General features: G+C 45.5%; 1 protein-coding gene and 1 pseudogene across 4 annotated transcripts in view; one reads left to right on the forward strand and one right to left on the reverse strand.

Annotated features, from left to right (window-relative positions):
* MFAP3L (microfibril associated protein 3 like) overlaps window positions 1-23,796 on the reverse strand; it is a 465,114-nt gene that overhangs the window by 109,970 nt on the left and 331,348 nt on the right. The window lies entirely within an intron of this gene.
* Window positions 19,390-22,651, forward strand: LOC146862600 (28S ribosomal RNA; annotated as a pseudogene).

Genomic DNA, 23,796 nt, shown 5'->3' on the forward strand with positions numbered 1-23,796 from the left:
CTTAAGAACATTGGACGTTTCCTGGCTGAATCGGGTCTGTTGGCATGTATGGTTGTACTACCATTGCCTCTTCCTTCTGCCCACAATGGTCTATTACATTGCCACAGCCTCTCTTGCAAGTCCTGTATTGTTGGTTTGTTGCCCCTGCCCCCCTTTCCACTGCCCTCCATAGTCTGTTGTGCTGCCACGGCCCTTCCTGCCTGCTCAGTGTGGTTAAATTGTTGCCTTTGCACCCTCCTACCTGCCTTCAATTTTCAGAGTCCGTGCCCCTGGCCTCTGCCTCTCAACAGTATCCTAATGAACAACTAGATTGCTAACATTCTATATTTATTACAAAAGTGTGGAACGCCTGACGTCATCTTGATGTAATCAAAACTGTAATACCTTGAGCATTTCCTTTAGAAATTACATATATGAGAGGGTCTTATTGGCATCAAAATTATGGTTAGTGCTCTAAAAGACTAAAATAAGGACATATTTTCTGAGTTTTCAAATAGCGACAAAGCACTTTTAAATTATTTGTTATCTTTATGTTTTTTTATCCAGTTGACCACTTGATTAAATGTTGCACTTAGGGGAGAGGATGTGGTGTTACTTCCAGAACTGCAGACTTTGCAACTGGGGAACCAGGTTGGAGTTTCTGCTTCAGCTCGACATTCTGTGATTCTGGTCAAATCACTTAGTCTCCCCATGTCTACAACCAAAATGAATTTGTTCTTGTGTGATGTAACCAATGCTCATGTAAAGCACTCCAATACCTGACAAGTCTGCACTATATAACACTGCAAAAACACAAAATAATAAGTGTTTTGCACACTTCTGTCATTGGGCTATATTTGGGCTACTTCTGGGTGATATTTGGGCTACATTTGGGCTCTTTTGTCTCTGGTGGCCATCTTGGGAGACTTATTTGTTATGAAGTTTCCTAATTTCCTCATGTACTGCAGTCTCCTCAGTAGGAAATGCTTTCAGTTTTTTACTTTGATTCCATCAAGAAGGCATTCAGATGTGTCACACATTTGCCATAAATTCAGAATGTTAGCATTCTTTTTGCTCATCAGATCACTGTAGTAAAGCTACTGCTCACCAGGGAAAACTGCTGCTGGTATTGAAAGTGCATGTTTCAGTCTGCATGTCAGAATTTTGTAATGAAATAGAAGAGGATTTGAGAAGTCACTCAAAATGTGCCCTAATTTTTCTTTCTGCAGCACTAATCATACTTTTTATGGAAAAATGAACCCCCTCCTTTTGTTCCTTTTTAAATTAAATGTTTTAAGAGTTACCACTTTAATCCAAGCAAGATGGCTTCAGGTGTGCCATACGTTTATCATAAGTAGGACTGTTAGCGCTCTAGTTGTTCATTGGAACACTCTGGGAAGCTGCAGTAGAACACAAAGGAATCAACTGACAGTCTCTGCCCTTGTTGGATGTACATGTTTTACTGAGAATGTCAGACTTCATTCTCACATGACTGAGAAAGATAATGTGAATTTACAGAAAATAAGCTCTCAGTTTAGCCTATAGATCACCTTCCAAACCTCTGTGGGAAAAGCATGAGGAAATATTTTTCTCTCAATCATGATATCCCAGCAGAAGGCTTTTTCACATGGTGAAATCACCTTAGAACATACCACAATTCCTAAAATGAGTATGGTACCATCAACAAATTATTTATAATGTAACTAAAGTCTTAAAACCTTCTATTAACTGCAATGCTTTTTAATGAGGTGCTATCATGTATATTGGTCCCAAGATGGCTGCCAACACTTCTTGGATGAAGTGCTGACAGCCAATCAGATCTCAGGATGAGATGTGTGGTTAGGCTCCGCCCACATATATATATATGATTTTACTTTTGATTTTCTCAGGAACTACTGAACAGATTGACACCAGACCTGCAAAAGGCACTTCCCTGACCTGAGGACTACCTCTCTGCCAAATCTCAAGTAATTCTGTTCAGCCGTTCGGGCTGTACCTTGGACTAAAGGTCCCTATGGAAAATTGCATGGGGAAAACGCGTTTTGGGACCCCCCTTTTTTCTCAGCCCCCGCTTGACGAATCCCCCCGAGACTTTCAGGGTAGGAGCGGAGCGCCCCACCTATTTTGAACATTTCGCGAGGATTCGTCAACCGGCGCCAAAGTTATTCCAAATAGAATGTTGCGGATTTCCTATGGAAACACGGTCCTAACTATAACTATCTACTGGCGACCGCCAGTAGGATATATATATATATATATTACCTACTGGCGATAGCCAGTAGGTAGTTATAGTTAGGACCACGTTTCCATAGGAAAACCTCAACATTCTATTTTGAATAACTTTGGCGCCGGTCGACGAATCCTCGCGAATTTCTCAAAATAGGTGGGGCGCTACGCTCCGCTCCTACCCTGAAAGTCTCGGGGGGATTCGTCAAGCGGGGGCTGAGATAAAAGGGGGGTCCCAAAACGCGTTTTTCCCATGCATTTTTCCATAGGACCTTTAGAACGAGCTACAGCCCGAATGGCTGAACAGAATTACTCAAAATTTGGCAGAGAGGTAGTCCCTAGGTCAAGGAAGTGCCTTTTGTAGGTTTGGTGTAAATCTGTTCAGTAGATTCTGAGAAAATAGCCTTTAAATCAATATATATATCTGAGCCAGCTTACGGTACGCTTACCGTACGCTTACGGTAAGCGTACGGTGGCGTGCGCGAGCGCGATTCTGATTGGCTCTTAGATCTTAGTAAACATTCGAATCGGCCGAAACCAGGAAGCGGCGGCCGCCATTTTGTCTCTCGCACTGAGAGAGATTTTTAAAATCGGAAGCCCAAAAACATGTAAAGGGGCTGTTTTGACAACTCCCTCCCACATAGTCATGTTGAGGGAGTCCCCAAACATCCCCCAAGTGCAAAAACGGTTTTATTTTTTTTTCGGCAATTTCGCGGGGTACGCTTACCGTACGCTTACGGTAAGCGTACGGTAAAAAAATAAAAATAAAAAAAACACTATCCACACTTACCCCACCCCCTGTGCTTTTGGTGGCCGAAGGCCACCAAATGTGCTGGGCTTATTACAATGGAAAAAAACACTATCCACACTTACCCCACCCCCTGTGCTTTTGGTGGCCGTAGGCCACCAAATGTACAGGGCTTATTATAAGGGAAAAAAACTTAGCATTTAAAAAACCGTACTAATTCACTGAAAAAACCATAGGTTTCACACACGTTATAGTTAGGAATTAGCATTTAAAAAACCTTGCAAATTCACTGAAAAAACCATAGGTTTCACACATGTTATAGTTAGTGGAAATTTTACTGATAAAAAACCAATGAAATTGCCCCGTTATAGTTAGCGCAGGCAACTATAACTCACGCGACCGCAATCCTCTGCTGATGACATATGTGTCTTTATGAAAAAAAAATATTTGTAATATATGTATAGCTAAAAATGTATGGAAGAAGACATGGGCAAATAAGTGTCTAAATACAGTATTAGCATCAGCAGAGGATTGCGGTCGCGTGAGTTATAGTTGCCTGCGCTAACTATAACGGGGCAATTTCATTGGTTTTTTATCAGTAAAATTTCCACTAACTATAACATGTGTGAAACCTATGGTTTTTTCAGTGAATATATATATATATATATATATATATATATAGATATATATATATATGAAACAGTCCCGTCTCATCAAGTCTCTCAACACCAACAAACGAGAGTGGACCCAAGATAAGTGCTGGTTTTCTTATTTTATTTCCTTAGTAAGTCGCCATGACGCGTTTCGACAGCTCCCTGCCTTGATCACATGACAGCATTACTTCGTGTGCTCAATCCTTTTAAAGTGACAGTGTCCAATCAAATGATTAATAGACATAGAAGACATTATTTACGCGTAAATGCTCAAACAAATCTTGTGGCTAACAACCATACAATATAAATATATAAATACAAATAAGACTGAGTTAGCAACACATTATTTACAAAAAAACACAATCGGAATTTAATAATTTGCATAAATGCTAGTTTCCTGAATTGTGTATTGTGGAACATTTGCCAGTCCCATTTGTCAAGAATTCCTGTCATACAAGGGAAACACGCCCTTATGTAAACAGGAGAGCTGTTACATAACTCAAGGGAAACACGCCCTTATGTAAACAGGAGAGCTGTTACATAACTCAAGGGAAACACGCCCTTATGTAAACAGGAGAGCTGTTACATAACTCAAGGGAAACACGCCCTTATGTAAACAGGAGAGCTGTTACATAACTCAAGGAAAACACGCCCTATAAAGGGAGGAACCGGGAGGTACAAGGCTGTCGGATATTGTGTTTACACCGACGTACCTGCTTCGTGAAGAGCAGTGTTCCGGAGTGGTGCTCCAGTAAGGCAAGAACGGAGGTAGGTCGAGTCGTTACTCCCTGGGCCGTGTCTTGCCCCATCGTCACCTGTGAAGGACCCGGAAGCTCTACCGGTCAACCATTGAGCTTCGCTTTTTGACTCGGCTGAGTCCAAGCGCAGTGGCGCTTTTGCTGGTTGGAGTCGTAACTCCCAGCCCGACCAGAGACACAGGGACTGCCAGCTGTAACGCACACCAGGAGGTGTTTGCCGCGTTACAGACTCGGAAGTCTACAGGATCGATCGAGCGGCTGCTCTCGGTTCAGTCTTCTTGCTTGTGATTGGGGTATCGGTGACGCATCACCAGGAGGTGACTCCGCGTCCCGGTGCAGTCTGAGGAAGAGGTTGAGCGGCTGCTCCCTTCAGGTAGAGACCCCGGCTGGGTGTTTCCCTGACTCCTCGATTCTCCCCAACACTCTTCGTGCCCCTCACAGCCTACCGATTGGCATTGTCGGCCATTTCATTTCTGCCCTCTGTTGGCATACGCCGGGATCGGCGTATATGCAGAGGACGGTTAGGACCATCCGTGCTGTGGGCTGGTAACGTACTTAGCCTGGAGGATTCCAGTGACTATAACTTTTGTTTGTTCTTTGTATTTTATTTGCCTTCATTAAAAGAACTAACCCTTCACAAGTGGTTGCGTCCTCATTGTCGTGTCTGTTAAACGATCCTGAGACGTTCAGGGCGTTACACCATTATAATGTTAAATCATTTGTTGTTTTTTTCCTAATAATTTGCTTGAATGCAATGAAGGGCTGGCCTAGCGTAATATTGGTTGTCTGAAATGGACCACTTATTAAAGTGCCTAAAATGTGAGAAAATTCTAAAAAAATCCCCAAGTTACAAACAGCTATATTTTTCATTAATTTTTTCCATTTCTTTCCCAAAAGTGCTCGTGCTTTATTTACTACAATATTATCAGATTCCCCTTGCCTCATCATATGCTGATTATATATCATATGCATCTTTCATTTTTAGGAGGTAATAAAGGGAATTTGACACACCAGTGTATGGACAGGGTTACAAAAAAGGAGTTTTATGGATGTATTTTAGAGTAATTGATTCCCACTATTGTACCTTAAAATTAATATAAATATGTATATAAATAATAAATACATAAAATGTCAATAAATACAATTCAATCACTAAAATTACTCCATAAAATCTTTCCAAATTTACAATTTTTAAAAAACAGCATAAAAGGACGAAAATACAGAGGATAAAAGGTTCCCTGACTCAGCAAATGTTCAAACACAGATTATGGGTTTAAAATGCATAGAATTGTTTTTGGCATGCTTGTTATAGATGATCTCAATGATGACCTTCTCAATCTAAATAGGTGTGCAAATCCTCACTAGTGTTGAGGCCACCCGGCTGCTTTGTATCCATTTCCAAAATGTATTTAGTCTCAAGGCGCCTTAGTTTATGTTCCCGATCACCTCCTCTCTTTAGTGGAGGGATAGCATCAATGACAAAATATTTCAAATGTTTAAGATTACTGCCATGGTGCGATTTAAAGTGCCTTGCTACCGGGTAACTTGGGTCATTGTTGACGATCGCCCTTGTGTGTTGCAGAATGCGTTTGTGGACAGATAACTTGGTGCTGCCTATATATGAAAGGTTACAGCTACATTGCAAAACATAGATTGCAAATTCCGTCCGACATGTCAAATGTTGTTTTATATCAGAGGCTTTGCTACTGAACGCAGTATTATATGAGGTTTTATTTATGCCATACTGGCATGCTTTGCAGCTAGAGCATTTGAAGAAACCCTTCCTAGCAACTAACCATCCTGTCTGCTGTTGTTCTTCAGGATTTTTCCGAACCAAAGCATTAGCCATAGAAAATGATTTTCTGTAAATTATAGCCGGATGCTTAGGGAGCATTGCTCCAATTACTGGATCATCCCGGACTATAGGCCAATTTCTTCTAATGATGGTTCGCAGCTGTTGTTCCTGCCTGGAATAGGTTAGTATCAATCTAGTCGGTTCCTGGTCCGTCTTCCCTTTGCTCATGCTCGCTATCTGTGATTCGCTCTCTACCTTAAGTAAATCTTGTCTGGATCGTTTCCTGGATTTAACAATGGCATTGTCAATAGATACACTCCTGTACCCCCTTTCCAGGAATCGTTTTTTACTTTCTAACTGTTTCTCATGCAAGTCATGATCATCGCTACAAATCCTACGAATACGCAGCATTTCCCCATACGGGATGCTTTGTATCAAATGTGGAGAGTGTGCGCTGGATGCATGTAACATAGTGTTCCCTGCCGTATCCTTACGATATAGGGAAGTTGTCATATTATTATTTACTATGTTAATTTGTACATCCAAAAAAGTTATGTTTGTCTTGCTGACATTCGAGGTAAATTGCAAATTCACATCATTGCGGTTTAAAGATGCCACAAATTCATGTGCCTCATTTTCCGATCCACTCCAAATAACAAACAAATCATCAATAAATCTAAGCCACGAAACTACATTTTTCTTAAAAACAATTTCATGTTTCCTCATGAGGACCAGCTCTTCCCACCACCCCATAAATAAACAGGCATAGCTGGGGGAAAAGCTGGCCCCCATGGCCACACCCTGTATCTGTTGGAACATTTGATTCTTGAACATGAATAGGTTATTTTCCAAGCAAAATGCCAGCATATCCAACAACATAGCATTGTGTCGTGCAAACTTAAAAGGCCTGTTTGCTAAAAAATATTCCACGGCTTTAAGACCATCTACATTTTTTATGCATGTATATAAGGAGGAAACATCAAGAGCTATTAAGAGCCAACCATTTTGCCATTTTATATCAGCTACTTTTCTAATAAAATCACTGGTGTCCTGTACAAATGACTTTAAATTTTTAACGTGATCCTGTAAAAAGTAGTCAATATATCGAGATACATTTTCCAAAAGTCCATCACAGGCCGATATTATGGGCCTCCCCGGTGGTTTGTTGATGTCCTTATGAATTTTTGGGATAAAATACAATGACGGCGTTATGGGATACTCCTTCTTCAAATACTTGTACTCCTCCATGTTCAATAAACCCATGCTTTTCCAAGCTAATAATTTAGAGAAAAGCAGATTCTGCACGGATTTATATTTCATTGGAGTGCTCCTTCGATAACAGTTAGTGTCATTTAACTGGGAATACGCTTCCTCCAAATATTGCTTTAATGGCCATAACACAATGTTACCTCCTTTGTCAGAATTCCTAATAACGACCTGGCTCTCCTTCTTTAGTTTCTCGACAAGTTGATTGCGTTTCCTTTCATGATTTGTTATCTTTCTTTTGGCCTTGTTGACATTCAAATGCAGTTTTCACCTGTGCCACAATCTGCTCGTTAAAGACATCAACAGAATCTCTTGGCATAATAGGAGTGAATTTTGATTGTCTTTTGAAGGGTGTGTCAGGTTTAAACCCAACACCCATTCCCGGAAATTGCCCCGTTTCATTGTTTATGTCCATACAATCTTCTTCAAATTCATTTATGTTGCCATTGGCCTCCTGTGCCAATTCCTGTATTGTTCTTAATGTTTCAAGGTCAGCAACCATTAAATCAGACATACTAGTGTTATCATCATTGGGGATTGCCCCGGTTCCTGTTCCGGATATTTGGGGGCGTAAAGCATGGAACTTTTTTAACTTCAATTTACGAATGAATTTATAAATGTCAGCTCGAGTCTGTGGATAATCAAAATTCGACTCAGGGCAAAATGAAAGCCCCAAAGAGAGCAGTTGTTCCTCTGCCCGTGTTAAATCTATCTGGGCCAGGTTGATTATAGACATGGTTTGAGGTTGCCCTGGTGTTGTTTTGGTTGACTTTATTTCTTCCTCCATCCACCCCGACCTCGCCCCCGAGTTTGACGCCTGTTTACGGCGCTCTCGGGCTGCTTTCCTCCGTTGCTTTCGGCTCTCAGTTCTTCGTTTTTTGCCGGTTGGTTGCGGGGGCGCAGCGTTTCCTTCCTGCTTCTCCTTAAATAATCCAGCTCCTCCCCCAATGTCGGTTTAATTGCACAATTAACTCTCCCCTCAGTGTCCGATCCACTTTCCACTGCGGAACTCAAATCCGATGTTGAGGGAGCATCCACTACTCTTAAATTACTTGTAGAACTTGGCCCCTGCTTGTTTAATGTTGCTGACCTATAGGCATCAAATTTACGAGCAAATGTAAAATTCTGGCCACTAGCATAATCATCCTTGTCTCTACGAAATTTGTAAGTCTTTCTTTGCTTGATTTTTTCCTCTTCCTTACTGAGTCGTGATACCATATCCTCGTGTAACTTTGTCCTCTGCTGGGAATCACTCATAGTTTTGATTTCGGCGTCTAGGGCATCTATTTTTGTTTGGAGCTCACCACGATCGATATCCGCATATTTCACCAATATCTGAACCAATTTACGCGATGACTCCAAATTCGTTTCCGCCCACTCGGCCATCATTCGGGGGTTTGGGGTGTCGTAGCTCGGGGCAATCATTATTCTGAGCCCCCTGGGTATCCTCCCCACATCTAGATACCGCTGCAAAGATTTCGACTCCCACCATTTAGCCTGCTCCTGACGCATCAATTTCTCCAAAATGCGATATTTCTCCTTTAAACCCTGTTCTCCACTTGGTTCCTTATTTAATCCTTTGTCATTAAGCTGCGTTGTTACCGGAGAGTCTGAAAACATCTCCTCAGCGGCTGTTTCTCGATTCCGTAACGCTGCGGCAGACATTACTAAAGAAAACAATAATATTCAAATCAGTTCCGTTTAGGACGCCTTACCGAACAATTCAATGATCCTGGCGGCAGGCTCCTCGGATGCACACCTCCCCTCCTGCTGCTTTGTCTGCTTTCCAATTATACTCCGGTTTCACGAGTCGAACAGTGCGCTGCCGTCTCCTCGCTGAGCACCACTCCTCCGAGTTCACCCAATTCGAAGAGCTCGATTTCACACTTGTCTCCTCGCTACCGGATAGAATTCTGCATCAGCAGTGGGCTCCGCGTTTCCGTTGCCGGTTACTTTCGTGGTCGCTTCCGGGACGCCGGTTTGCTCGAAGCCTCGAGGTCCGCCGGTTTCCACCAAGCAGTGACTTTACCAACCGCAGAGCCGACTTCACGGGGAGGGGGTCCACAACACCGGGAAAAGCCAAGCCGGTGAATATATGAAACAGTCCCGTCTCATCAAGTCTCTCAACACCAACAAACGAGAGTGGACCCAAGATAAGTGCTGGTTTTCTTATTTTATTTCCTTAGTAAGTCGCCATGACGCGTTTCGACAGCTCCCTGCCTTGATCACATGACAGCATTACTTCGTGTGCTCAATCCTTTTAAAGTGACAGTGTCCAATCAAATGATTAATAGACATAGAAGACATTATTTACGCGTAAATGCTCAAACAAATCTTGTGGCTAACAACCATACAATATAAATATATAAATACAAATAAGACTGAGTTAGCAACACATTATTTACAAAAAAACACAATCGGAATTTAATAATTTGCATAAATGCTAGTTTCCTGAATTGTGTATTGTGGAACATTTGCCAGTCCCATTATAATGTTAAATCATTTGTTGTTTTTTTCCTAATAATTATATATATATATATAAGTACCAGGTGCATTCATCCACTTCCAGGCAGGCGAGGAGAAAGCATACGGACACCAAGTCGTGCTTCAGAGAGATTTATTCAGAGTCAGCATCGGCGTGACATGCCATTACGCGTTTCGGCCAGCAGGTGGCCTTGATCACATATATATATATATATATATCAAAGCTCCCAATTGCCCGCTAGGCAGGAATTTCACTCGAGCAGCAGCCAATTTCATAATATAATTAACCGCCCTCAGATGGGCGTGCTCTGGTGAGCACAACGCTAATGGATTGTGGGTAATGTAGTTCAAATCCATTTCCCGTTGGGTACAGTGTCACATTACCCACAATCCATTAGCGTTGTGCTCACCAGAGCACGCCCATCTGAGGGTGGTTAATTATATATATGTGTGGGTGTGTCCCCAGAATGCTTCCCCAGGTCGAGCCTCTGAAGACGAGCAACACGGCTCAGAAACGCGTCAGGCTTTCATCCATGACAGAAGAGGAAGATGCAGTTATCGGCGAGCATGAAGGTCCTTTACCCGCTGGAATTGGCTGCTGCTCGAGTGCATTCCTGCCTAGCGGGCAATTGGGAGCTTTGATATATATATATATATATATATATATATATAGTGTCTCAAGTGGACTATACGTCTTTACAGGAATTGTGAGATATTTCTCCACTAAAACATCCCAGTCGAGGGCATAAGAAAGGGTGACCTCCTTATCCCCTCACCATAGTTCAGATGTTGTTTAAATGGTGCCAGGGAATATCATAGTTGAGTCCATTTCGGTCACTCCAGATCCTATAAACCAATTTCTGCTCCCTTACAAGGAGTATTTCTTTGATCTCTAGCATTTTGGGGAATAAATGGTTTGTCCAATACTCTGTGGTGTGCTTCTACAAAGTGTGTTGTTAACTTCGTAGTAGTCCTTTGCACTTGATGTTACTCATCAGTAACATAACAGAACAGTCACTCTTATGTTCGGTTATCCGTATTTTTACCCTACAGGTAGTCATCCCTACATATAAAAGGTTGCAAGGATACTGAATAAGGTAGATGACATTCTTAAGAGTTGCAATTGGTGCTTTTTGTCTGGACCCAGGTGTACTCGAGTCCTAAATCTACTGTTTGAGCTGCATGTAAGGGAACACATCCCACTTCCTCTGTATTGAATGTTGTCGCACATTATCTTGCCCACTTCTTTCTTATCTTTACTCTCTAGTAAGGCATCTCTATTGGAATTCCTGGCCCTAAGTTGAGCTCGCTTGATGACCCCCTCCGGATAGTCTTTTTCTTTAAATTTTTCCAGTAGGCTCTGTGATTCCAGCTTGTAGTCTTCTATTTAGAACCTTGTCTAAGTGAACATGCCCAATAATGCTGAAAATTGATGCACGTTATGCATTATGAAAAGCAACAAAAAGAATAAACAAAAATATTACTGAGCAAAGATCCTGTATGGACATTCCAAGTCCGACATTACTTAACCCCACCCACCACTGTTAACATACACATTATGGGGGTCGTGTGGTGTGGTGTGGGTGTGTGTGTATTATTAGTTGGAATGGATTAGAGTCCACCAAAAGTAATAAGGTGGCTATTTTGTTAGTCCAGTAAAGGTTTTAGTACTGAAGCTCAACCCATGGTAGCTATGGCACAGATGAGGCAGGCTTAACTTAGGAAAATGTGTAAAGCATTTAGAAGTAACAAAACAATTAAAAAGTCCTAACCGAAAAACAATACAATACAATAAAAACAATACAAACCTCACTCCAATTTATAAAAATAGAGTACAAGTAAATGAACGATGACAAATCCAAAAAGAGGAACCAGAAATATGAATGTTTAAAGTTTTGAATAAAAATAGTGACAAACAGCATTAAGTGCAAACTGCGGTCAACTGGTTGCAGTAGACCGGGACCTGGTTGCGATTTAAGGCTGACCGCAATGGAGCGTGGGTCAGGTGCACCAACTAGATTCAACCCGGTTGGAGGTTTTACCTTGGGATTTAGTCTGGTTTCTAGAAGTCATAGCACTTCTGCAGGGCAGGGCACCAGCCTGTATCTGAGGAGGGCTCCACGATCGCAGATAGGCATTAGCCGAGGTCTCCCTGAAGCCATTGGTTTAGGGTGGAAAAGCGCAGAGCGGAAGCATTTGAGATTCACGCCCAGGGAAGTCCTTTCTCTGACCAGATATTTTAGGCACCTAGGCCCATTCAGGTTTTCAACGTTCAGACTTAGGGCCATATGTAGGTAAATTACATTTACCGATTCTTAAATACCGAATTCTACCGATTCGGTATTTATGAATCGGTAAATGTAATGTAGGTAAATTATTACCGATTCGGTAAACATTGGTATTTAAGAATCGGTATTTACCGAATCAGTAATGGCAACTGGCATTCCTATGGGCCTGGAGGCCCATAGGAATGAATGGGAAGCCAGTTGCCATTACCGATTCGGTAAATACAGAATCGGTAATAGGGGAGGCATTATCATGGGTGGCAGGGTGTCACATTGACACCCTGTTGCACCCCTGATTCGTGCATGTGTGCACATGTGGCGCACATACATGCCCTAAGGGCATGTATGTCTGCCACATTGCAAATAGCACAATAATGCTTTTTTACAGGTATTCGTCATTTACCATCAACTTTTAGTTGGTGGTAAATAACGAATCCACACACCGACGAGACACTCCCCCTACATATCATTTCAGGATTCGGTATTTACCGAATCGGTAATATTACCGATTCGGTAAATTACGAATCCTGAAATATGCCCCCTACATAGCAAAAGCCTAAATACCGGTCGGTAACGGGATATTTACCGAAAATCGGCCGTTACCGACCGGTATTTGGCTTCCTACATATGGCCCTTAGTCTCTTTTTTTAAACCTTGGATTCATGTAGCAGGGCAGAGCTTCAAGCTGTTGCTGAACAGGGCTCCATGAGGCTAAATACCTTCTCTGCTGACATGGATTTTCTGATGGAGAAAAGTTCCGAGCGGGAGAAAACTGAATCGTTAGCCCAGCTGCAACACCCTTTGGTCAGATTGATTAGGCACTTTCGTCCCCATCCTCCTGGGGTCTTTGGACCCAAAAGGTTGGTAAATCCCAGGTTTTTCAGCATTTTAGAAGAAGTACACTTTAACACAGCAGAGGGTTCCAGGATCCCAGGAACAGCACTTGGGGGAGTTAAGACTCACCTCAGGTCAGAGTTGAAACAGGCTTGCTGGACTCTTCAGGTACCGTGCTTCCTGTAGCTTAACAGGTGGTCTGCCACCTAATCTTTGGAGTCCAATTGGGTACAAGTGGGCAAAGGTCCGGCCCCTCAGATCTCCTCACAGGTCTCAAACTGCAGATGCAGTCGTCTGTCTGTTCTTCCACAGGCCCAGAGTGTTCTGAAGATTGTATAAAGGGGAAGCCATCCTTATGCCTGGCACTTGCCTAACCAATAAGGGAAAATTTCACTGGAGTAACCATATCCACTTTTGTGGCAATGCCTTTGTGCCATACTACAAACAGTTCCACAGTGCCCTTCTCTGCCAAAACCCAAGATGGTGAAACCCTTCCTCCCTTGGCCCACAAGTGCAGCCAGGAAATGAGCAACTCATTCTCTGTGGTCACTTTGAACATGTTCTGGGGGCAGCGCCCTCCCCACTGTGAATGGAACATGCCTGACTGCGGGAACAAGGGAAGAATCTGCACAGGTGTCAGCTAACATTTGCCGGTGACAGGGGAAGTCTCTTTGAAGATAATCAAATTCCTGGGCACGGTCCAAATGGCCATCCTGCTAGAGGAACAGAAACACCTCCCCAATCATAAACATTTGTCTCTTGCCCTGCGAGCAGTTTTCACACCTCATTCAGGGCTTAAACACTCAGAGGGATGCAACTGGGAGCTAATGTAAATTAGCCTCCAGATGTTTTAGGTAGGTAAATGGCAATTTTCTAAAAGTACCTTTTCTATTAATATTTACCAAAAATTCAACTGCACCAGTGAATTGGGTTTTTAATAAATATTACATAGTTTCCAATAATGAAATGTCGGTTTCCTAGCTTTTGTAGCATTATTAATTGTAATATTACAGTTCAGTGCTTGTCTATTCAACAGCCATCCCTGCTCTAATCTAAATAGCAGATTAAGCATTTTTAACCGCAAGGACATGTGTAACATTAAATTACTCATTTAGTTGTCCATCTGGCACTCTTTTGAACCATTTGTATAGATTTCTTTCTTTTTTTCGGTGTGCTGCTCCCTCCTAGTGTTTTGTCTAAGAACACTCTCTATTTAACAATGAATTCGGGAGAAAGTGGTATCTCTCACTTCCAAGTTGGAGGTGCGCACAATTATACTTAGACCTGTTGAGGTCTTATTTTCATTTGATCTGTTCACTGAAAAAATTATGTCCAGTTCAAGCCAGCTTTATAATCATGTCTTTTATTTCATTTCTGTTTTCATACTGTAACATACTCCACATTTCTTTGTTCCGTTAGTACTGCTACGATATTGTGTGACATCTATATTCTTCTCAGCATAGATTGAACAGTTAGTTATCAACAGTACATAAAAGCGAGCTGTTGGTAAAACGGAACTAGTACGTGATTTGATGTTTTTAACACGCACTTCAGGATACATAGAGGACACATGGAAGACCAATACGAGCACAACACGTATATCTTTTTTTTAAGCATTTTCTGTATTAGCGTTGACAATTTACAGGGTAGTGTGGTACCCAGCCTTCTTATTTTGTTACAATACAGATATCAATTTAGACATCAAAGAATAATGAGAAATGCAGTACATGAGACTTGGGGGACAGATTGTATTAAGGTTTATTGAATATATTCACTCATCAATGTATTGGACAGAGCTTAATATGTAAACAATAGAGTACATCACTGAATAGCTCAATATATTTTCTTTATCTTTCCGTTTTAGACCCCTGAAGAAGGGTCTCTTTTGTTGACTCGAAATGCATTGGGTTGTGTAAATACGCAAAACGAATATGCTTCTTCACCAAAGAAATGTGGAGTATGGTACAGTATGAAAACAGAAATGAATTGCAGTTTTAAATCTACACAGGCAGACTACAGTGGTAAATCTAAGCCAGGTTTAAACTGTCATTGTAGTCAATGACACAAAAGGTGCTGCAGTCTACTACTGACTTGTAACAAAGTCCCTGGGTACACTTTGAACTATATACTACGGATTTATAGGTAAGTGAGATATACCATTTAGAAGTACAGCCAATATCAACATGTTTTAGAGGTCACAGAACATACACTGGTGCCTGGTTTGCAGAGCCCCAGTGCACAGAGTTAAAAAACGACAGCAGCATCAGTCCTCAAAAATGAGGATGACCAGGCAAAAAGAGGCATTTTCCTACAGAATGCATCTTCTATAATGCCAAGCACTCCACTGTCATCCCTGCTACTTCCTTTTGCTTCCACTAATGCCACTCTTGGCCTTCGTAACTTTGTACATTCTGTCAGTTGCTTTTCTCAATAAACCCTCAACAAGTGCCATTCCATCCACAAAATCACACTCCTTTCCCATGACTGCCCATCCACTGAAGCTTTGTAGTACTGCCCCACTGTATTACTCGCCCACTATTTCAAATGTCTTTGATACTATCATTTTCTTAGAAGTACAAACAACTGCTAGCCTTGACTTCACTTCACCCCTTCATATCGCCCAATACAGCCTTCGACCATTCAGCTGATTGCCTGACTGATATTTGGGTGGAGGACGAACAAGTAGAACAAGCTGAACATTAACCTGTATTAGAATATTGGAATGTGGAGCACTCCATTGTAGACAATGGAGTGCTCCGTGCTTCTACGGGCCGGTAAAGGCCCGCAGAGCAACATTCCAATGTTTTACAAAAGCCTCTCGAAGCTCGAGGGGATTTAAATCTCCTCAAGCTTCGAGAAGCCTTTGTTTAATTTGTTAGAACATTCTGCCCTCTAGTAGAACATTGGAATGTTGGTAGCTCCATTGAAAACAATGGAGTGCTCTGGGCTTATAATGGCTGGTATAAACCCGGAGCTCCAACATTCCAATGATCCTTTGTTCACAGCTCTGGCTGTGAACAAAGGCTTCAGGGAGCCTGAGGGGATTTCAATCCCCTTGCGCTCCCTGAAGGCTTTATTTGTTAGAACATTCTGCCCTCTAGTGGCAGAATGTTCCAATAGCCTTATAGCCCTTCGTAGCAGGGCTATACCGGCAATTAAAGTCCCACTGCTTTGTTAAAGTCCCTCGCCTTCGGCTCGGGCCTTTAACGCTGCAGCGGGCCTTTAACAGCCGGTATAGCCCGCTGCGGTGGGCTATAAGGCTATAATCACCAATTTAGGTCTATAGGCCGTCAAGGGCAATGTGGCGCAAAACTGTGTCAAAATCAGCTAAAATGTCTCGGAGAAGGAGCAATAAGAGAGTGGTCATCTGCAGGAGTAACATTGCCGCTTCATATTTAGACAAAACACTGTTTCTGTGCTTTGTTTGGGCCAACTGCTTTGGATCCAAGATGTGGACATGTTTATGATGTCCTTCAGCTAAGAGACAAACGCTTTGCTGTATTTTGGAGAGTCGTCTGCTTCACAGGGGACTTTGGACAGGGTGGTGGGGCCGCTGAATGGTTTTAGGAATGACGTGGAGATATTTTAGGTAAGTAATATGGTATTAGGAAAACAGTTTATAAAGATTGTTTGAAAAAGAAGGTTAAAAATTTAACATTTAGCACAACATATCTACAATGTCGAAATGAACTAGGCGTTTAGCTGAAACTGTAAATCTGCCAATTGCAGCAATGGCAAGATAGGGTAAAGTCCAAGATTAAACTTATAGCCTTGTCAAGGTTGTTAAAAACATCTAAAGTTTTATTTTTTTTAAACAAACTGAAGATTTTCAAGCTAAATACATATACAGTTAGCAATTTTACAGTTTCTCATGTGATTTATTTGTACCTAAAAGTTACAAATTATTACAGAGCCAGTTAAGGCCAGTGCAGTCCAAAGTGCAGCACATTTATGTTCTACTTGTTGGACTGTGACTAACACTGAAGAAACTACTGTGCTCTAGGCAAGAGAAAACAACTAACTGGAGTGTCAATGAACTCTTGTTTAGAATCTGTGTTCAGGTATGAAATATATATTCAGCAAAGAACGAATAAGATTAGAATAGTAGCTTGGGTGCATTCTTTAAGGTCATGGGGGTAGCTAGACCAGTGGTTCTCAACCTTTTGACTTCTGGGGACCCCTACTGAGTCATTACTGGAAGCCAGGGACCCCGGCCTAAGCATTGCCGATGATATGAACCGTATAACACTAAAAATACAGAAAAAAGCATTCAAACATATACGCAAATGAGGACACATTTTATTTAAAAACAAACACAAATAAAAGTAAATTGTTTTTTTCTTGAAATCAACATTTACATTTTAATAGAAAGGTTGGATCTTTTCTAAATTTGATTGAGGCCACTCATCGTCCATACTATATTCTAATTGATTCATGGGAACAGTGCAGATGCATCAATCTGAAGATACCAACTAAAGTTTTAGTATCCAATGCAAATTACTTCACATTTACAGTGAGTTTTAAAATTTTCAATTATTTAGCTTCTTTAGTTATATACACTTTATTAATCTGTTAATATTTTTTTATATACACTTTATTAATTTGTTAATATTAATTTTCCAAATTGTCGCAGACCCCCAGGTGTCCAGGGACTAGGGTTGGGCGGAATTGGCGTAACACCACTACGTGCAATTATGGAAAAAAAGTGTGGAAAATGAGTGCACGTCCTGAAGGTCCGTGTGCCCGGGACAGGGTCCCTCGTGCCCGGGCAGGCTCCCCGATCTCCCCGGCCTGGCTGGGTTGAGAAGCAGGGACCGGTCCCGGGGCCTGGGTTTCGGTCAGGGCCTGGGGTGTGAGAGCCCCCGGCCTGCCAAGTGTCCATCTGCCCGATACAAGGGTCCGTGGTGCAGACACCCGGAGCCCTGCAAGGGCAGGCGGGAGCCCTACCACTATGGCTCGGCGCGGGCAGATGAGCGTCCTTTCGGTCCCAGCCATCCGGTCACACCTTTCTCCTCGGCCATCTGGTCGCACGCAATGCTTTCCAATGGGACGACCAGATGAACGGGCTGCCCTGGAAGTCCTGATGGGGGCTCACTTGCTTCCCTGATCCCAGCCAGGGCTCCAGGAGGTCGGGTGCCTCCGCGCCTAGGGTCCCCTCCGTCACTCTGTGCGCACGGGTTACCAGAAAGGGGGGTAGCTTTCCTCCGGATTACTAGGGGTAGGGTATGCCGGAACACCCCTCCTGGGCTGGCGTTTCTTTGCCGTGGACCAGATGGGCTATGTCCGGAAGACACCTTCCCTCCGTGCGGGCTACGGCGTAGCAAAGTGCTCGGGACGGGCTCCATTGGTACCGGGCAGTCCTCTCGGGCACGAGGGCTCCAGTGATCCTCCCCGTGCCTGAGGCCCAGCTGGCCTCCGCGAGCCCCCGAGCCCTGCGTGGGCAGGCGGGAGCCCTACCGCGAAAGCTCGGGGTGGGCAGATGGTCCCCTAAGTCTCTCGGTGCGCACAGGTTCCCAGAAAGAGGGGTAGCCTTCCTCCGGATTACTAGGGACAGGGCATTCTGGGACCCCTCTCGGCCTAGCGGTCCTCAGCCAGCAAATGGACAGGCCAGGACACCGCCCCAGCCCTGGGTCCATCCCCGGGCCTGCCGTACGGCAGGCTGCCCCAGATGGGGTCCTGTGGGCCTTCCGTTGCTCGGCAGGGTTCAGGGGCTCCCAGGGGCCCCGGGGAGGGCGGCCTCCCCACCCCGGGCTCCGTCTTTGGTCCTGCCGCGTGGCCAGGTGCCTGGGACGGGGTCCTGTGGGCCCGGGGGGGCTTCCCCTTCGCCTCCGGGCCCAGGAGCCCCGGGTGGGTCCAGGGGCCGAGAATAAGTGTGAATTGCAGAACACATTGATCAGACACTTCGAACGCAACCTGTGGTCCCGGGTTCCCCACTGGGCTACGCCTGTCTGAGGGTCGCTCGATCATCAATCGCCCCGCTTCCCTTTGTCCCCCCACAGGGTCAGACCCCCCCCGATCGCCCGAGGCAGGGTCACTCGCCGGCTCCTGCCGCGGAGGTACGCCACCGGTGCGCCTGGCCACGAGAAGGGGTCTGGCGACCGGTCCGCCCAGGTCTGTCCCGGGGCGCCTGGCTGCGTGCTGCGTGTGGCTGTCTGTGGTGTCCCACCGGCTGCCTGCGCGCACGTGCCTCGGGCGCCCACCTCCGCAGCCGGCTCCCCGGGGATCCGATCCGGGGAAAGAGGGCATGCGTGCTTCCGGGTCGCCAGGCCCCTACTACGGCAGGGGCCTGGCCTCGCCCGGCAGCTCCCCCTGAAGCTTCGGTGTTTTTTTTCCGACTCCGACCTCAGATCAGACGTGGCAACCTGCTGAGTTGAAGCATATTACTAAGCGGAGGGAAAGAAACTAACCAGTATTCCCCCAGTAACAGCGAGTGACGATGGAAGAGCCCAGCACCGAATCCCCGCCCAGCGGTGGGCGCGGGAAATGTGGCGTACAGAAGACCGACGCCCCGGCGTCGCTCAGGGGTCCCAAGTCCTTCTGATCGAGGCTCACCCCACGGACGGTATTAGGCCGGTAGTGGCCCCCGGCACGCTGGGATTGGGTCTTCTTGGAGTCGAGTTGCTTGGGTATGCAGCCCAAAGCGGATGGTAAACTCCATCCAAGGCTAAATACGGGCGAGACCGATAGCCAACAAGTTCCGTTATGGAAAGTTGAAAAGCACTTTGAAGAGAGAGTTCAAGAGGGCGTGAAACCGTCAAGAGGTAAACTAATGGGGTCAGTGCAGTCCGCCTGGAGGATTCAACACGGCGGGTAGTTCGGTGGTCTGGGAGTTCCGGATCCCCTCCGATGGACAGGTGCCCAGGCCCTACCCGGCCGCCGCAGGAAGCATTTCCTCCGTGGGGTGCGCCGCGACCGGATCCGGGTCGGCTGGGAAGGCTTCGGGGTGGAAGGTGGCCCTCCGCTCCGGCGGAGGGTGTTACAGCCCCCCTGGCAGCAGCTTCGCCGTGTCCGTGGGGCTGAGGGAGATTTGACCGCCTCCGGCGTGACTGTCGACTGGGGCGGACTGTTCTTAGTGCACCCCGACCGCGTCGCACCGCCAGGCAGGGAGGCCCACACCGGGCGCCAGGGGTCTGTGGCGATGTCGGTTACCCACCCGACCCGTCCTGAAACACAGTCTAACATATGCGCGAGTCGGAGGGCCAGGCGAAACCCTGTGGCACAAGAAGGTGAGGGCCGGCGAGCGCCGGCTGAGGTGGGATCCCGCTGCGTTCCCAGCGGAGGACGCACCGCTGGCCCTTCTCGCCCGCTCCGTCGGGAAGGTGGAGCATGAGCGTGCGTGATAGGACCCAAAAGATGGTGAACTATGCCTGGGCTGGGCGAAGCCAGAGGAAACTCTGGGGGAGGTACGCAGCGGTCCTGACGTGCAAATCAGTCGTCCAACCTTGGTATAGGGGCGAAAGACTAGTAGTTGGTTCCCTCCTACATTTTCCTCAGGATAGCTGGCGCTCGGAGCCCCAGTTTTATCTGGTAAAGCGAATGATTAGAGGTCTTTGGGCAGAAACGATCTCAACCTATTCTCAAACTTCAAATGTGTAAGAAGTCCGGTTGTTGGCGTGGAGCAGGGCATGGAATGAGAGTGTCTAGTGGGCCACTTTTGGTAAGCAGAACTGGCTCTGGGGGATAAACCAAATGCCGGGTTAAGGCGCCCGATGCCGACGCTCATCAGACCCCAGAAAAGGTGTTGGTTGATATAGACAGCAGGACAGTGGCCATGGAAGTCGGAATCCGCTAAGGAGTGTATAACAACTCGCCTGCCGAATCAACTAGCCCTGAAAATGGATGGCGCTGGAGCGTCGGGCCCATACCTGGCCGTCGCCGGCGCGGAGAGCCGCGGGGGCTAAGCTGCAATGAGCAGGAGGGTCGCTGCGATACGCATGGCAGCCCGGGGCGAGGGCCCGGCTGGAGCAGCCACAGGTGCAGATCTTGGTGGTAGTAGCAAATATTCAAACGAGAACTTTGAAGGCTGAAGTGGAGAAGGGTTCCATGTGAACAGCAGTTGAACAGGGGTCAGTCGGTCCTAAGAGATGGGCGAGCTCTGTTCGGAAGGGACGGGTGATTGCCTCCGTTGCCCTCGGCCGATCGAAAGAGAGTCGGGTTCAGATCCCCGAACCCAGAGCGGCAGAGACGGGCGCTCTCGCGGCATCCAGTGCGGTAAAGCAAATGATCCCGGAGAAGTCGGTGGGAGCCCCGGGGAGAGTTCTCTTTTCTTTGTGAAGGGCAGGGCGCCCTTGAATGGGTTCACCCCGAGGGAAGGGCCCGAGCCTTGGAAAGTGTTGCGGTTTCAGAGGCGTCCGGTGAGCTCTCGCTGGTCCTTGAAAATCCGGGGGAGATGGTGTAAATCTTGCGCCGGGCCATACCCATATCCGCAGCAGGTCTCCAAGGTGAACAGCCGCTGGCATGTTGGAACAATGTAGGTAAGGGAAGTCGGCAAGTCAGATCCATAACTTCGGGCTAAGGATTGGCTCTAAGGGCTGGGTCAGTCAGGCAAGGGCGCGAAGCGGGGCTGGATGCGCGCTGCGGCTGGACGAGGTGCCTCCCTCCGGGGCTGCAGCGACTGGACACGAGCAAGGCCCTTCCTGTGGATCGCCCAAGCTGCGGTGGTCGCCTCTCCCTGTGCCCCCACCCGTAGGCGCGGGGCCGGCGTTCTGCCTCGGCCGGCGTTCTGGTGCGGACCAGGGGAATCTGACTTTATTTAAAACAAAGCATCGCGAAGGCCCGAGGCGGGTGATGACGCAATTTGATTTCTGCCCAGTGCTCTGAATGTCAAGGTGAAAAAATTCAATGAAGCGCGGGTAAACGGCGGGAGTAACTATGACTCTCTTAACCTATTCTCAGTTGTAGTGGCCTTTACCTCCCAGTGGTCCCGCCGGTAACTGCCTCTATGGTACTAGACTCTGCGTAGAGAAGTATATAGAGACAGGCTAAACAAGGTTCTATCATGGCAGCGAGCGTGATAGTGAGAAGTGGCGAAGCAAACGAACACATTTCCAGATGGGGTAGTTCCTGGAGAATAAAAACCCCGCTAAGATGGCGTAAGGAGGTGCTGTCTTTTCAAGAAATCATTAACCTCCTCACCGAATTTGACAAACCAGCACTAGCTTCAAACAATGCAACAAACAACAACGATCCAGGTCACGTTATAGGCCTTAGTTCACCCTCCGAAGCAGAAGAAGACACAACAGTAGCAAATAATTACATACACATAGTCACTACTTATTGCATTGATTATTGATGTCCTGCTAATCAGGACTGTTCGTAGACAATTTTATATTGTTGGAATAGTACTGCAGGGTGTACTATCTCTGGCCTATACGTGACCCCAGTTCCAGTGAGAACAGCTTAAAATGTGGCTGTACTCCGGAGCGAACAAATGTTGTATTGTTGGAAGCAAACCCGATTTGACGCTGATGGGCAGCATAATAACCCAGAATGAGCCACCGCGAGGTGGTACAAATAGCCAAATGCCTCATCATCTAATTAGTAACACGCATGAATGGATGAACGAGATTCCCACTGTCCCTACCTACTATCTAGCGAAACCACAGCCAAGGGAACGGGCTTGGCAGAATCAGCGGAGAAAGAGACCTGTTGAGCTTGACTCTAGTCTGGGACTGTGAAGAGACATTGTAGTAAGGAATCCCTTAATACGTACATACATTGTTAAGTTAGCATAACCACGTTAGATGTTAGAAAGCCATCTTGCTGCTTTTGCGCACGACACTGCATCTACATGTTATTGTTTAAACAAACTGCTGACTCGCGCTTTGCCTCACACGGAAGCAATCTGTTGTTACCATCCCGAGCTCTGCGCAGCGACCTTGGTCTGTACATGGTGTGACAAACAGTCTGGGTTATTAGACAATGCATGTTTTCCACTGTAGGTTGATCGACCCACTATTTAGCCATAACACACAGGCAGCTGCGAATACCTGAAAGCTGGTGCTTTTAATATTGCAGAGATCATGTTTAATATTCAGACCGAAGACGAGCCTTCCTGCGAGAAGACTCCTGATGCTCCTGTGATGTGAATTCACTAAGCTGATCTTTGAGGTATGGGGTCCCCTATTCAAGCCTAAGAGACCTTTTATTAGCATAATAATAATATTAGCTTCTTAGTAAAGGGAAGGTGGTAGTATCCACTGTCATTTATAACATGATCACTCCTTTTATATTCTATGGTATTGTAACGATGCTGATGGTTTTAATTATAATCATTTGTCTGCTTGTATTAGCCAAAGTACTGCATCTGAGGACACGTGGTCTATAAAAATAAACTCTTTTTATTTTCACCGTGTCTCTGTTTATTCTTGTTGTGGACTGATGTGAGAATAATATACGAACAGGTATTTCCGATTCCCACCATTCCTGAGAGTACACTGAGTCGCTTGTTCTGGGTTGTCTTTTCATTGGGATCGCCGAGCCAAATCTCGGATAACGAATGGGACACTTATGCTAGCCGGATACTGGGTTCTGGGTCTTGAGGTGAGTTTCTGGTACACCACAATTCACGGAGGTCCTGGGGTTCTACGCATAGTTCTGTGTATAAGCAGAATCCCTGCAACATGGAGCACCCAACGTTTGGTCTATGAGTTGAAACGCCTTAGTAGTGCTTATATTAGTCCACAACACCCTCATTCTTGTTTCCGGATAACAAGTCTGACGGATTTAAACCTACCTATTTCTGTTGATATAGGTTTCTTCAAGCTTG

This window comes from Triturus cristatus, chromosome 2_2 (genome assembly GCF_964204655.1).
Source record: "Triturus cristatus chromosome 2_2, aTriCri1.1, whole genome shotgun sequence".
NCBI lineage: Eukaryota > Metazoa > Chordata > Amphibia > Caudata > Salamandridae > Triturus > Triturus cristatus.